We start from the raw sequence: 15,421 nt of genomic DNA, 5'->3' as shown, positions 1-15,421 counted from the left end.
CTATGAAATAGTCTCTCTACATTCTCATTCTCTTCCTGCATACAACTCCTTCAACTCTCCCATTATTCCAAAATGAACTGTGATGTTAAGACACATTTCATTTCTTTTAAAGCAATAGTGCATAGTTTCTGTCTCTCCCATGAGGAATTCTAAGTAATGACAACAACTCTGTCGGTGCGTCCACATGATACAGCCTTCCATGATCGCACACGCGCCCCCACCCCTCCTCCAAACAGTTGCTAGTATGCAAGGAGGACACGGAAGATTAAAAAAACATGATGGACTCTTCAGAAGAGGTAATTATCTTCACTCGTTTCTGCGCGGGAAAGTCACCGGACGACACAATCTTCTGAACATAGCCATACTGAGAAATACAGAGAGAGTTGTGTGGAGAGTTGTGTGGAGCGGATCTAGTCTTAATTAGCTTTGTAGCAACTCATTTGGCAGTGGCTTGAATGTAACGGATGTTCATTAATATTAAAAAGTTATGCACTAAAGCTTTAACAACAGGTCACTGCGGTAGCCTCATCCCCACCGGTTCTCCTTGTGCGCGGCTGTCTAGACCATGTGTCACCACTCATGTGTGCTTATGAGGCAGATAATGTCACCCAGGTCCAGGTGAAGGGGCAATCTTCCCATAAGTATGTCTCAGACAGAGCCTGCCCGAGTGCCAGCGATGGGAGAGGTATTTTCCATGTCACAAAGAACCTTATCAGAATGTAATTTTCATTACCAACGACGGAGATATGCCTCATTGTATTAGACGGAAGAGCGATTTAACGTGATGTACGGCTGCTTGTCAAAACCAATGCTATCTAGGTCACCCAGACTCCCCAATCTGCTCTGTGTTTTAACAGCTCCCAGTATCTCTTATGATTTGGGTCAGAGTTAATGAGCATCACTGGTTTCTCTAGCTACTCTGAATTGTTAGGGATGTCAAAAGCCCTTGACAAAAGCCACCCTTTATTAATTTGTTCATTTTAGTACTACCTCTCTCAAGTGTAAAGGAAAACTTCCTTGAGGGAAGGCTATTTCATTTCTGCTTGCATTTCTTTATTTCCTTCCATCAACAAGGCGCTGTCTTTGTCGCTGTCTGCCTGCATTTCACAAATCATCTCTTGAGATGTTTGTTTCCTGCTTGTGTCAGACTCTTTACCCCGTAACCGCATTATTGAACAAAAACAGGCATGCTGTGATGTATGGCAACTCTCTCTTCCTTAACATTCAGCATATCAATCATGCAAGCCATTGAGTTTTCAGGATATACCTTAACAAAAGGTGATACAGACCCTCTGGGCAGGTACATATATCTTGTCATGCAGCTTCAGTGTATTGGGATGAGATGTGATCTGAATCTTTTTCATGAAGAAAAAAAACATTCTTTCTTCGTTGTTTTGATCAGTTTATCAGAAAGATGCCTATAAACAGCGAGTTGATGTACACTCTACCAGTCACATTGTACATTTGCTTCATGATTAAAAATAATCTATAGAGTGGAGTGTTTGCTTTCAGTTCTTCATAATTATGTAATTAATGCACATACATACAGTTGGGAATTTGTTTGATGTAATAATTTGGTTGCAATGAAATAAAACTATAATCTAGATTTATGTTGCAGAGAGACAAAGGGTTGTAATTTACAACAATTATGTTGCGTTCTATCTTCCTAGTTGCCTCTATGGATGAAAGTGGTTCATTAAGTGTGATCAGTCATGTTTACCGTCTCAGAACTATAATGGGCAATCACTGAACACGCGTTGATTTTTTAAATCAGATCATTCTTGAGATTCTTTTTAAGCTCCAGCATTCTTGTAAGTCACTATTCCTCCTGAGACCGGTGTTTAATAGACTGCACAATCAACCTCATATTGTGAGACAAGCCTCCCTGTTTCCTGCCACCGATGAGTAACAAAAGGTTGAACAGCCATCTATCACTGGCTACGGCCAATTACACCTCCATTCACTATGGTCCCGACGGAAGGCACAGTCGGTGCTCTCCAGTTTGCATGTGACTGCTGAGGAGCGGGGAGGCCCCTGTCCCCCGGACCATCTCCGTCTCTTCCTGGCCAAGACTGGCATGGCCCGGGGCTTGTGGAACGTTTGTTCAACAGACCGGCTTTGGCACCTCGCGCTGGTCATCTTTGTTACAAAATGCCCCCCGGCTTATGGAGTGGGACACAACTGTCACAACCTGGCCGAGCAAAGCTCCTCTGAATAGCCCTGCTGTGTTACCTTGTGTCACCTATGGCAACTACTGCTATATCCTCTTTATACATAAAGCCTTTAATCTGTACTGTTGTGTTTATTTTTCCAGGGCTGGACATTTTGTCCTATTCTACATCAGCTCTTATTGTAGCGTCACAGTCAACAATAAGGTCGTGTCCAATAGCCCTTGAATCTAAGAAAATGTTAATTTGCTAATGACTAATTAGACTCCTGACTAGTGAGTGGTTAACTGGCATGGATCTTTGGGGGTAACGCTCCAATTTATCAACCCTTCTCACTATATAAATTACTGGGCATTTAGCATCAAACACAAAGTGCAGCTGAGGCTAATGGTATTGTCATTGGTTTATGACCGAATCCTGCTAAACTAAAGTATTACAACATTTAAATTTGATGATGGCGCTAGATGAACAACTAGAGGAACGCTAGAGGACCTCTCCAACATACTACGTAGTGATTCAAATTCATCCTGAGGAGGACATAAATGTACCAAATTCCATGGCATTGAGTATAAATTACCAAGCTTTATTATAGCTAGCGAAGATCTGAATACAATTTCCATAAAGTGGAAGCAGAAGAAACAGGGACATCTACTCTGTATTAACATCGTATTATAAACTTGACCATTCCTTTTGGTTTCTGCAAGGATTTATCTGTGGGAAAGCTGATACTGTATATTGCAGCCAAAGAAGACCTCTCCTTTCTTCTTCTTCTCCTTCTCCTCTGCCTTCCTGGCCTTCGAGGGCGAACTGATAGCCTCTGAGCTCAGGCTGTTCAGCCACGGCCCATTAGTTCACCTCATTCTGACAAGATGGAGGGCCTCTGACGATGGAACAGTCAAGTGTGCGAGCGGAGAAGGGGGGGAGAATACATACAAAAAAAATTCAGTTTGGGCGTTTGAAGCACTCTCATTTACTTTCTGAGGAAAAGAGAGGTCTCATCGCTTCGGGTTCAACGGCTACAGCTGGTAAACTAAATACGTGTTGCCACACAGTTGCTTTGCCTTGCAGATTTATGTCAGTCCAGGCCTTGGAGCTGTGCACCCAGTTAGGCGTGGCTCCAACATGGCCGGGCACAGCTACACAGTGAGGAACTGCCCTCTGAAGTGCCCCTGCATTATCCTTTTTACCAGCTCAGCTGCACGATAACTGGGCCCAATTTAGATGGAAGAAGAACGAGGAGAGGATGTGTGTGTGTGTGTGTGCGTGCGTGCGTGCGTGCGTGCGTGCGTGTGTGCGTGTGTGTGAGTGCCTCTTTAAGTCTGAGACATGACATAAATGAACAAATACACTTGCGCTGGCACAGCAGAGGTCTCAAGATGCAAATATTAATGGGGTTCATTTTGAAAGTTTGCATTTCTTAGGCTGCTTCTGTCTCTATAACAGACATATTCAGGCTAATAAAGTGTCACTAGCTCCCTATGGTGACAGTAAACAATAGCATGAAAACAAGATACATTTCCTCTATTTATTCATCTAATTCCACCCACTGCATACAGCGGGGTCTGGAAACGTAGCTGGCGTGAGACTCCTGGACTCCTCTCAGAATAGTTAATTGGTTGATATGTCTCTCCAAAACACCTCCTCTGATGTTACTCAGTGGCTTCCCCGAGGAGTCTTTAATTCACTGTTGATTTGGTTTGTTGTTGTGCTGTGTCTCAGCGTCTGAACAGTATGTTAAAACAGGCTACTTACCACGTTCGGTGGGAGAGAGAGCTGGGCAGGCTCCAGAAGGCCTGGACAAACACCATGTTACCTCACAGCCAATCTTTTCTCCTTCTGTCTCTCTTTCCTCTCTTTGCGATTTGCTCTGTATTTATCATTTTTAAGCTCCACAGCCTTTTTTTTCACTCTTTCATTTTCATCTTTACCTCTTTTTTTCTATCCCTCCCACCCGTTCTCCCCTGCCCTCTTTTTCTTTGTCTCCCTCTCTTCCAACATAATGCCTATTTGTGAAAAGAGGGTGAAGCATGTTGTATTTTGCTGCCACCCCCACCTTCTTTTGTGAGTTACAAAAGAACTGTGGACACCTTGGTTTGGTCATTATTTCATGCAGAGAGTAATTAATGAGACAATTAGGGTTTTCTTACCTCCTTCTGTGTTCCCTTTGAACTAAATAAATAGCCAAAAGGTGTCCTCTTTAATTGCACATGGGTCATGGATATAATTAAGATACACAAGCAGCCTCTTTATGAAACTCGACTGTGAATAACTGTTTTTGTGTTTGTTGTTCTGACTGTATTCGTGTCTCAAAAGACACAAATGGGATTTAGCACCACTGTGGAAAGACAATATGACTATCAAACACAACAGAGATCCAGTGTAGCTGAGATAAAAGTTGCCGTGATCAAAACCGCTGAGCACAAAAACATTACCTGCTGTCTGGGAGACCACATTAATGAAGCTGAAGAAAAGAAAACTGGACAGCCACTTCAAAACAAGAACCTTTTTGTTTTTCTACTTACTGTCACACTCTCTTATTGATGTTGTCATGATGTGACATGCCTCACAGACGTAATGTTGAGGAGTAGTTTCACTTAATGTAAATGAATAAGTAGTGTGACATATTTTGGACTAACGAAAGTCAAACTTTAGATTCTAGTTCCTAATTGCTGTTGTCATTCTGAGCCTACTAAGGGACTGTAAAATGATTAGAGATGGGGTTTGAAAAATGTAAGGGGTATGTATTTTTTCCTTTTGATAAAGGTAGGGTAGGCTTTTAGTAGAGCAGGGGAGGGTCTTTTGAGGTTTTTTTCTCCCCAGACTTATATTTTATTTCAGCTTTCCCTTGAGTTGCATAAAGCTGCTACCAGTGCCCCGCTCATTTACTCACCGACAGTAAACTGTATAGTAAGTAGCAATTGGCTGGGTGTTTGATAAACAGGACTTTGGTTAACACACTTGTTTGCCATCATTTCTAATTTACAATTTAGTAAATATTGAGAAAAACTTCTTTTAGCTGTTTTGGTCTCTACCAAATCCTAAGGGAAATATAATCCCCCATCTATCTTTTCTTCCCCTATTAACGCTCCACAGTTGGTTTGGATTTCCTTTCTCACTGAAATATGCCTGAGAGTTAAATACAAAGGAGAGTTAGCACGTATAACACTTCTTGCTGTGATAACGCAGATGGGTTATTTGGTGTACTTTCATGACTCTACTAATTTCTTACAGGCAGCTATAGGAGCTCTACAAAGCACAGATATCATTTTTTTTCTCCAAATAAATTAAACTGCAACTCTTGTTAACATCCCAGTTAGAGGTATTTTGCTGTGATGTGATTTAGTTTTTGCAGCTGTACTGTAGACATTCTTCTTTTCTCTTGAGGGCGCCTTTGTTGAAGCTCAACTTCTCCCAATGCGAAGTAACAGGTATCTCGTAACACTGTACTTTAAGAGAAGCTTACCACACACACACACACACACACACACACACACACACACACACACGCACACAAACTCTCTATATTCCCCTGACTACAACACAGTATGTGCGGGTGTAATTAGTGAATCTCCCACCACACCTCAACGTCTCTCATTAATCTCTCATGAGTGATTAGGCTGCTGCGATGTATGGAACCACAGGAGGTGTGAAACCGGGTGTGAAACTGTTGTCATCTCATATGTTATCGCACTCCTGAGACTGGGAGGATTAAACCGTGCCAGGCACAGCCCATTGGCAACTAATCATGCTGCTAATGATAAGTGAAATATTCAACTGCCTCTCATTGCAATGGCATCGCAAGGTCAAGATCTCGCACAGATCGCGTACATACACAAGCAGTGTCACTGTTGTCTCTCTGAGGCGCTGCTTCCTCGGTCGCTCCTGTTGTTTTGTATGAACCCAGAGCATAGGCCCAGTACAAGCCTGAGTGAAGCCTTTTGAATATTACTGTTGATGGCTGATTAGAGCAAAACATAAGGGTAGCCTCCAACTGTGACGCTCTGATGAGAAGTGATCTAAAGGGTCTCATTCAGAAGATGTCATGCTGGCCGCTGTTGCTGTGCCAGATGCTTGTCGCTCAGCGCAGCTTCACATCCAAACTACAGAATTTGTTCCCTGCAGGCATCACTACAACAAAGATTTCTATTTAATTAAAAGAAGGTACAAAGTTACAAATTAGAGCAACTGCAATTACTCTGCCTGGGCAGACATTTTGAAAAAAAAAAAATCCAATGTCAAGCGGACTGAAACATTCATTCTACATTTTACCTACATGTCAGATTAGTTGAATGGCACTGAGTTAAATATGGTCTTCTGCCGCCCTTTGGCTAATAATAACATGAATAAATGAAGGATAATAATGACGCACTAGCAAACCAAATCTAGAAATGTACAATTTCTTCCATTAAGGTCAATCTAATAGGGTCAGCTCCCTTTAGAGTTGATTATGACTCAGGCTGGATTTTCAGTCAAAGCAAGCAACTGCAGCGGGGCCCCAGACCTTCAGGGGACCTGAAGGATCCAGGTTCACAGTGTGACAATGTACAACAATATAAATTGAAATAACAGGGAGAATAACCTAATCTCAAGACTCTTTGTTTTGTAAAGAGGTAGAAATCTAGGTAGTTGTATGGTGAATATTCCTGAACAAAAGTGAAATGCTCAACAGGAGCTTATTTTTGCCCTAACAGGTTAATCCAGTCCTGCTCAGGGATTATTATTTCTTCTGTTTGATTTATTTTTCTAGACAAGTTGTATTTAACAGGTGTTGCTGCTCTCCTAATTAACAAAAATGATCAGCGAGTGGACGAGCAATTCTAGCAATCCTAGAAATTATATTTACTAATTTGTTTTGTTGAATACGTTATGAGGGCTGCCTGGATTATGTTCAGTGGCAACGTTTTTTCCAAAGGAAGTGTCATGGTTTTGTATCGCACACAAGTTGTGTTAGCAAACTAAAGCACTTTGGTCAAGGTTAGAGAAAGGCCATGGTGTCTTGTGCTGGAAATTACTTCAATATTTAACTACTCAAACAATATTTTCCTTACCTTAATCAAGTTCAAGTTTTGAGAGCCTAAACATAACGCAGTTCATGAATATTTTTCAGACTTATTACAGATCTGATTTGGTAAATGCAGTCATTAAAACGTGTTGTAAATGTTTCCTTATTATGGTGATTGACTTCATGACTTCTCAAAATGTATCTGCTGTGTCCAATTAGAAGTATATGAACGTCATGTTTAGGAGACAGGTGAGATGACTTTAGGTGTGAGTATCTAGAGGATGTTTTTTGAATTTCAGCAAATAATACTAAACTAACTGAAATATGCATTAAATAGTCAAAGATAATGGACTGTTCTGCTTCCTTCACCTTCATGTTCCATGTTGGCCACATGAAAGTGATGCCAACAGACAACCTACTGGCTTAATCCAATTTATTATACGCTCAGTTGCCAGTTTATATGGTACACAAAGTTAAAACTAAGTAAGTCTAATATAATACAATGCAATCCTGCAATAAATCCTACCGCCATAAAGTTTATGAGGTGTTGATTCAACTGTATAGTTATTTTGGAGGCTGCAGTGTGTGGTACTGTTAAATTGTTTTGTATTACTCCAACAGGACTTTCTTTCTTTTGGATCAATAACTGGAGACTAAATATTCAGAAACACCACAAACGTCAGCCTCCGAAATGACCATAAAATTAAATCAACACCTTTTAAAAGTTTCATTAAATAAACTTTTGATGTAATTTAATGTTTGATCACTCACAACTGTAAATGATCCAAACAGGGGGAATGCGCTATGCTCAGTAAGAAAAACATGAATCAGGCGATATGAAATCACGTGAGAATTGAGTCCGATAGCTCCTCTAGGCTGAACTAAACATCTCAATTACCTCCAGGGGGTTGAAAAAGCACTGCAGTAAGGAGATGTGGCAGATACAATATTTAAATGCACTGTCAGTGGAAGAAAAACCCTGCTAAGCTTATATTTGATTACATATTTTATAGAACACAAACACACAGTGCACGCACAAATGCATCTCAGCTACTGTAGTGCCTGCTGCAGCCAGCCCGCCACACTATTATAATCATCAGCCACATATGGAGCTGCTGTCCCGCCTGTGGGGAATAGGGTTGTAGAAGAGGCCGACGGGATGAAACCGGAAGGCCCTCACTACTCAGAGGTGATGAATGCTCTGCTGCTTATGGAGCCTCCTGTAGTGCATCTGTGAGAGCAGATGAATGGGGAGGAGAGGCTGATAAATTGGGTCACACAAACGTAGCATTTCTGGGTAATGCGGTGAAAACGCTGGAGGAGTGCAGTTGGGTGGCTCACGTGCCTACAACTGGGTCAGAGCTGCTCCAACTTGACTCAATTTCCTTTCTTTGGCTCCTGTCGCGCTCCTGGCATTATTGAAAAGTTACGCTTTTAATTTGCAAAAACATGCTTTACTTTTTTTTTCATTTCTTGAAGTCACACCCTCAAAACAACTCACATTGAATTGAAACTGACCCAAATTGAAAAACAGCTTTTTTTGGTTGATCGCTTTATGACTTCTGTAGTTTTTGCTGCTATTGACACAATATAAACATGAACCAATCCTAGGTCCAATGCATATATTTAGTCAAATATAGGCCATGGATATCAGGCCTTTACATAATGTATCAGGCAGATATTAACAATTAAATTGTTGTCTGCCAGGCATCATCAGCTGATATGAGATTTCTCCCTGGCCATAATTACATTATAGAGGTATGCAGCATTTTTGCAGTCACATATATATCTTTTGGAAATTCAATATTAATATATAAAAAGTAGTTGATTTCATCTACAAATTGTGGATTGCTTTGAAAATTTACTACAATAATTAGCATTCTTAGCTTCAGTTTCATGTAAGTTTTTATCCTATGTCCCCGCGTTATTATTATATAATATATAATTATCGCTGTACATGACACATCCTTTTAGCTTCCTGTTTAATGGTTCAATGTTTTTGATGACTCATCCTGCACTTGATGGCAGATAGACATTACATTTATCCAATCAAATAGGATTTGGGATGACCTGCGAAGCCATCCTAATATGGACTATACAAGTGCACTTGACCTGTTAGCTTTTGGTAGATAGCTATAGCGATATTACAGGTTGGAGGTGTGTGGTTGAAGTTTTATTTATTTCTTTTTTGCTTATTCTCCACCTTCTAATATAACAATGCAGGTTAAGGAGGTGTGAATGGAGGCCAACAGCCCTTTGCAGCTCTGTATAGGTCCATGTTCGTTAAAGATCTTGATAGCAAATGAGCAATATTGACCTTTAAAGAAATGTGTAAATGTCCATTAACACATACATATCATATGCCAGCTTACACATATGGGCAGAGTGTGTATATGCCACATCATATCACATCACATATCTGGAGCTTGGCATGTTAATTGCCCTTCTTCTCTTTGAGACTGCACTCTGCTCTAATCTAATTTCATTCATTTTGGGTTGTGGAAGAGTTTGATTAGGTGGTGGGGGCCCGGAGGATGAAGTAAAGGGGGTCCTTTACCTTGGCACAGATAAGAAGACAAACTAGATTTGAGGGCGGATAGATCTTGTTGGCAGCACACACCGCCTCTTGGCAAGCGAGGCAAAGTCGATATTGAGCAGGGGCTTTCTTACCTCCTAAGATTTACAGTATCTGGAGCTCCACAGCCTCATACTTCAGTAGATGGATGAACATTTCATACAGAGCCAACTGGCGCAACATGAGTTGAGCTGAAGGTCATTGTGACTTATTTCCACTTCGGAAGCTGGGTGGCTAGAGACAGAGCTGCTAAATCTCCACCACTGACTTGTTTTAATAGTACAAAGAAGACAGCTCTGTGAAAAGGAGCAGAACGCCGCCCTGTGCTGGTACTGTAGAGCACTGATGCAAAACACACATGTACAGACTGTACAGTGCCAAAGACAGTTGAGAGTACAGTAGTAGGGAGTGGGTACAGATTGCTGCAGAACCGCGAGGCATATGGCGGGGCGCCCCATGCCTCCCAGCTAATTGAGTCCTAATGAATCACTGGTTTGGCATGCTACATGTCCCTTGTGATGGCTGGTGTCATTGATGCATTGAAGATGCCCAGTCCTCTGGAAGTGAAGTGGGCAGTGACGGCTGCTCCGGCTGAACATGGGAGGCAGGCCGACACCGCCGGCTTCACACTGAACACTTCACTCCATCGGCAGATGTTACAGGTCAAGGCACAAGGATTACTAGCTACCCGGCTCCACACAATAGAAATAATTGTGTGATGGGCTGGCAATTCACTGGCCCATTTGATTCCAGTAACACTCTCTATAGTGGTGGGGTCGCAGCCTCATTGTCAGCTCAATAGGGTCAGTGCGATAGGGGAAAACACTTGTAGTCAGTGGTGCCTGACTGCTGTTTTTGCAGAATTTACATATATATCTATAATTGACTAAAGGGCATATGAATTGATGAAAACATTCATTAAGCTTTGACTGCCTATAGCAATAATTATTATAATTCCTCATATAACTTACACTTTTGTCATCGTTTGTTCTCATTTCAACATATCATTTAATACTAATAACTGAAGTTTACTCTGATTGGGTTTGATGCTTTTGTAAATAGAATGGTCCCATTTTACTTGCATGCCTAAATGGATATGGGAAATAATGTCATGAATTCATAGCCAGATATGAACAGAAATAGAGTTGCAATTTACAGCCTCATTATACTGTAATGTGGGAAAAAAAGTTAGTTTAATGTATAAGATAATATCTTCTCATCTGTGGGGGCTCTATTCAGTTTTAAAAGTGTGGGCCTCTTTCCAATTGTATTACTGGTCCAGCCCAAACACATTGGAAAGGAAATGCTTATTTAAACATGTTGCAGTCAGTGAGAGAGTGAGTAATAAGTGAGCATTGTTTTGATTACATTGCTTTGTGTGAGGTCTGTCCACGCTAACTACTTTATTCCTCGCAGGATGATTCTCCTGGAGAATGTTTGCGTGATAAATTATATATTGGGAGATATTCGCTTTGTTGCTGAGAGTTATATGAGAACATTGATCAGAATCAGAATCAGAATCAGAAAAGCTTTATTGCCAAGTACGTTTTTTACACATACAAGGAATTTGTTTTGGTGTTGTAGGTGCACGTCACACATTCTCTAAAATAAGTTAAACAAGCAGGTTAACAGACCAAACAATATAAGTATAAATATATGTATATATAGACACACACAGAATGTATTAAAAATAAGAGAGTAATAGTTAAGATAAAAAGAGCAGATACCACCTAATGCATTATAGTTAGGCTACGTCGTTATCCCCAAAATACTATTTCGTGGCCACAAATTAGTATATTGTGGCCACAAATTAGCATTTTCCTTTTGTCACGTCTGGGGCTCCGTAGAAAGCAAATTAAAGTGTTTCCCAAAATGTCAAACTATTTCTTTAACCCTTGTGTTGTCTTCCCATCAACCATGAAAAAAAACACGTTTGTTGTCCCTATCTCAATGTTTCAGTCACTTTTTTCAAAGTTTTGTATTTTACATTTTAGTGTTTTTTTTCAAATGTTTTTGTCACTTTTTTAATTTTATTCAGTGCTTATTTTTGACGTTTTTGACGGGGTTTTTTGCGGTTTTGACGGTTTTTTTAATCATTTTTTTTTGTTGCTTTTTAAACGTTTTGTCAGTTTACATTTTCGGCGCTTTATCGATATTCCTGATATAAAAAACTTTGAAAACGGGTCAAATTTGACCTGAGGGTTAAACTTCTCATGGGGGAGATCTGAGTTCCTTTGTCTTCTACTTTTACAGCTTGTAGTTTGAGTCATTGCTTCTGACACGTGGTTGTCAGCACCCTTCCGTTGCACTCTCAACTTCATATGCACCTGCCATGTAGATTACACTCCCAATGGAGCATGTTCATCATCAAGCATCCCACATGCACTGCTATCTGAGCAATCTTCCCCTTTGGTTCAACTGAGGCAACCGAGATCACCTCTGACCTGCCTCGGCCAGGGGCCAAGTCTTCATTAATGATGAGTAGACCTGATGTGATAAGGCCACCAGCAAAATGAGAACTCAGACACAATCATGCAAGCTCATTAAAACTACTTTTATGAAAAATGTAGGCCACTCTGGCAATCGTGTGTCTAATGGTGAAACGCTACATTGATGTCAGCGTAACCGCTGTTCGTTAGATGCATTATCTTGGAGCACTTGGGAAATCTTAAGGGAGTTCAAGTTGAGGTAATGCAACTGAAATATGAAGAGAAAAAACAAATGTGATAACATGCAGGCTTTTCAGCGAGACAAAAGGCAAGAGGTAACACTAACGCAAATGGGCGAGACAACCCAACGGATTTCAGGAGTGCAAAACAACAACCAGCACAAAATGTGTCTCGGCTTTGTTGTAATTGTGCTGAGATAACATGACAAATAAATAGCTCAACCACAGGCAGCACGGTGGCTTAGTGGTTAGCACTTCTTCCTCACAGCAAGAAGGTTCTGGGTTTGAATCCAGGTCGTTCTGGGCCTTTCTGTGTGGAGTTTGCATGTTCTCCCCATGTTTGTGTGTGGGTTTCCTCCAGCTACTCTGGTTTCTTCCCACCATAAAGACATGCATGCTAGGTAATTAGGACTACAGTTGAAAATTAGCGGACCGGCTAACACTGGTGCATTTACAGAAATGTTAATGTGCATTGTCCTAATCAAATAAACTTTCACCATTTTACAATAATTGCAAAAGGGGAAAAGGCATTATGGTCTTAATCGGATAAGATATAGCTCACATATCCACTCGCTGCGTTTGCTGTCAGGAGCTAAATTAAGTGTCTTGATTCCACTGGGAGACCCAACAAAGAAGCTCTTACTGGAGAAGTTAATGCTCTCTAGTGTTTTGTTCAGCTGCATCTTAAGCCCCACAACTCACACTGGGATGCAAAGAACTGTCTTGAGATGACAACTGGAAACTGCACTGTATGTGTGTATGTGCGTATTCGTGTGAACACATGTGTCCTACAATTGAGCCAGTGAGTGCAGCTTAGGATCTGTTGCAGAACATCCTCTGTAAGGAGATTACTATAGGCAGTTTGGTCGATTGGCAGAAGTCGCCGATGAACTTTGGCACCAAAGTCAAAACGCTAACGCCGACCTTTGCTTACATCCTGCCAAGCCCCAACATAAACACGACTTTTGGTCATTTGAGCCAACAAGATAGGCGAACCACATTATTTCACCAGCAGCTTTATGTTTTACTGCTTTTCCACAGCAATAGTCAAGGCCATTTTCCATCTAGGCCTGCTCTTACATGAGCACTCAAGCAGAAAACACAGAACATTATGATAGACATATGGTTCATTTGAACTGGTCATGTTGGCATATTTTCAGCTTTACCCAAGGAGGTTTGAGAGGTTCAAATCATTGAAAATCATAGAAGAAAGGGGTTAAACCATAAAAATAAAATGTATTACACTCCTTCTATTTCTATGGGTTAAACACTCCACTAGTAGCCCCTCATGAAGATTACTTAATGGTCCAAGATTAATCTTACAAGTATTTCGCAAAGCATGACTCTTATTTCTCATCTTTACTAAGAAAACAAGACTGAAATAGGATCAAATTTGTCATAATTATGAACACTTATATATGGCTGCAGTTCTGATTGGCTCCTGGTAGTTTCATAACGTCAATATGGTTACATATAGAACCAAAAAGCATAACAGACTGTAAAAAGATGAATCCAACTGTATTCTATGCAAAAAATAAAATCACTGGCTAATCATATCCATCCATCTCTCATCGGGAGAATCCAAATGTGGGCGCAACTGCACGCCCTGACGCATTTTAGACGTCCCCCCCCGCCCCCACATACACACACACGCACACACCACCACCACGATAGATGCTTTCACAATTGGCAGGATGTTTTATCCCCACAATGATCAATGAACGTGAATGAAGACCGCAGGACTCACTCTTCTACAGGCCTTACAATATGCACTGATTTCAGGCAGACTCCGGCTCAGCGCAGCCGGTCAGACCGGTGCCGCTGCGCGCTCCCATCCAACCATCCCTCCACAGGTACTCATTCCCGAATGCAGCCCGCTGAGCATTTTCTATGTTTCTGTGCAGCGATCAATACATTTATCAACATATGCGTCATCATTCACTCACTCAGCATCAGAGCCGGTTAACACGCAGTCGTTGGAAGATGACTTACTGCTGTTGCAGCAGGACATCTCTTCATTTGAATATTAGTGGAGGGAGGGGGCACTGCTTCTCCTGATAATTGACATCTTATGAAGCAACATAACCTAGGCCTAAGTATGGAAGTCATGAATCGAAATCATTTCAAAACAAGATGTCCAGTTCTAATTTGTGCGCAATTCCATGTGGGACAGCAGGTTATTTGACAGGCGACCGGTGTTTGCGCTTTAAAGGACTCCACATTCAAATCTACCAAGCACCATCGATGATCTTCCTCACGAGCTCATTTCTGATCTAATTTGTTTCATTTTCATCACCTATGCGACTGTTTCTCAGTCCTCCACAGCGGACTGTTCCGCAACCCATTTCCATTCAGCGGTCAACGCATCCTATCCATAAATCTTGACATGACGCGGAGCTGCCTCGCATCCTTAAACAGCTCTATAGTTTCACAGTTTTAAACACTCCCGTTAATAGAGAAGCTCAGAACTGAGATGCCTACTCACCATTTCTTAGCGAATGCTTCTCAGGAGTGTCCCATTTATGCGTTTTAATCCAGATCTGTGTCCCCTTCATTTGAGCGCTCTATTTTTCCCCCCAATGAGAGAGCGAGAAAGAGAGGGAGAGGGAGAGAGCGTGTTTAAGAAAATCCATTTGTTAATTCCATTTCCCGGACACACAACGTGAAATCACATTGCCTCGCTTTTTTACATGTTCAAAATTCTTCCACAATTCTAAGATCCCGTAAAGCTCTGTTCTTTCCTCTCTCTCCCTTCTCTCCAGCTCTGAAGTTGCCTGGTTACCCCTGTTTCTCATTCAAGGAGGCTGAGGGCTGCATACAGCGGCCAATCATAGCAGCCACCGGAGAGATTAACTATTTCTTGGCTCCACTATTCTAGAGGCGAAAATGAGGAGAGTGGGCGGGGAAACTGGGCCCCCGGTGACAGAAAAAAAAAATTAAAATGCACAGAGAATAATGTAGAGAGAGGGGATCCGTTAGAGGGAAAATGTGTGGAGGGGGATGGTTGG

This window comes from Sander vitreus, chromosome 12 (assembly GCF_031162955.1).
Source record: "Sander vitreus isolate 19-12246 chromosome 12, sanVit1, whole genome shotgun sequence".
Classification (NCBI taxonomy): Eukaryota; Metazoa; Chordata; class Actinopteri; order Perciformes; family Percidae; genus Sander; species Sander vitreus.
The sequence above is the reverse complement of the archived record's forward strand: the minus strand, read 5'-3'. Positions refer to the sequence as shown.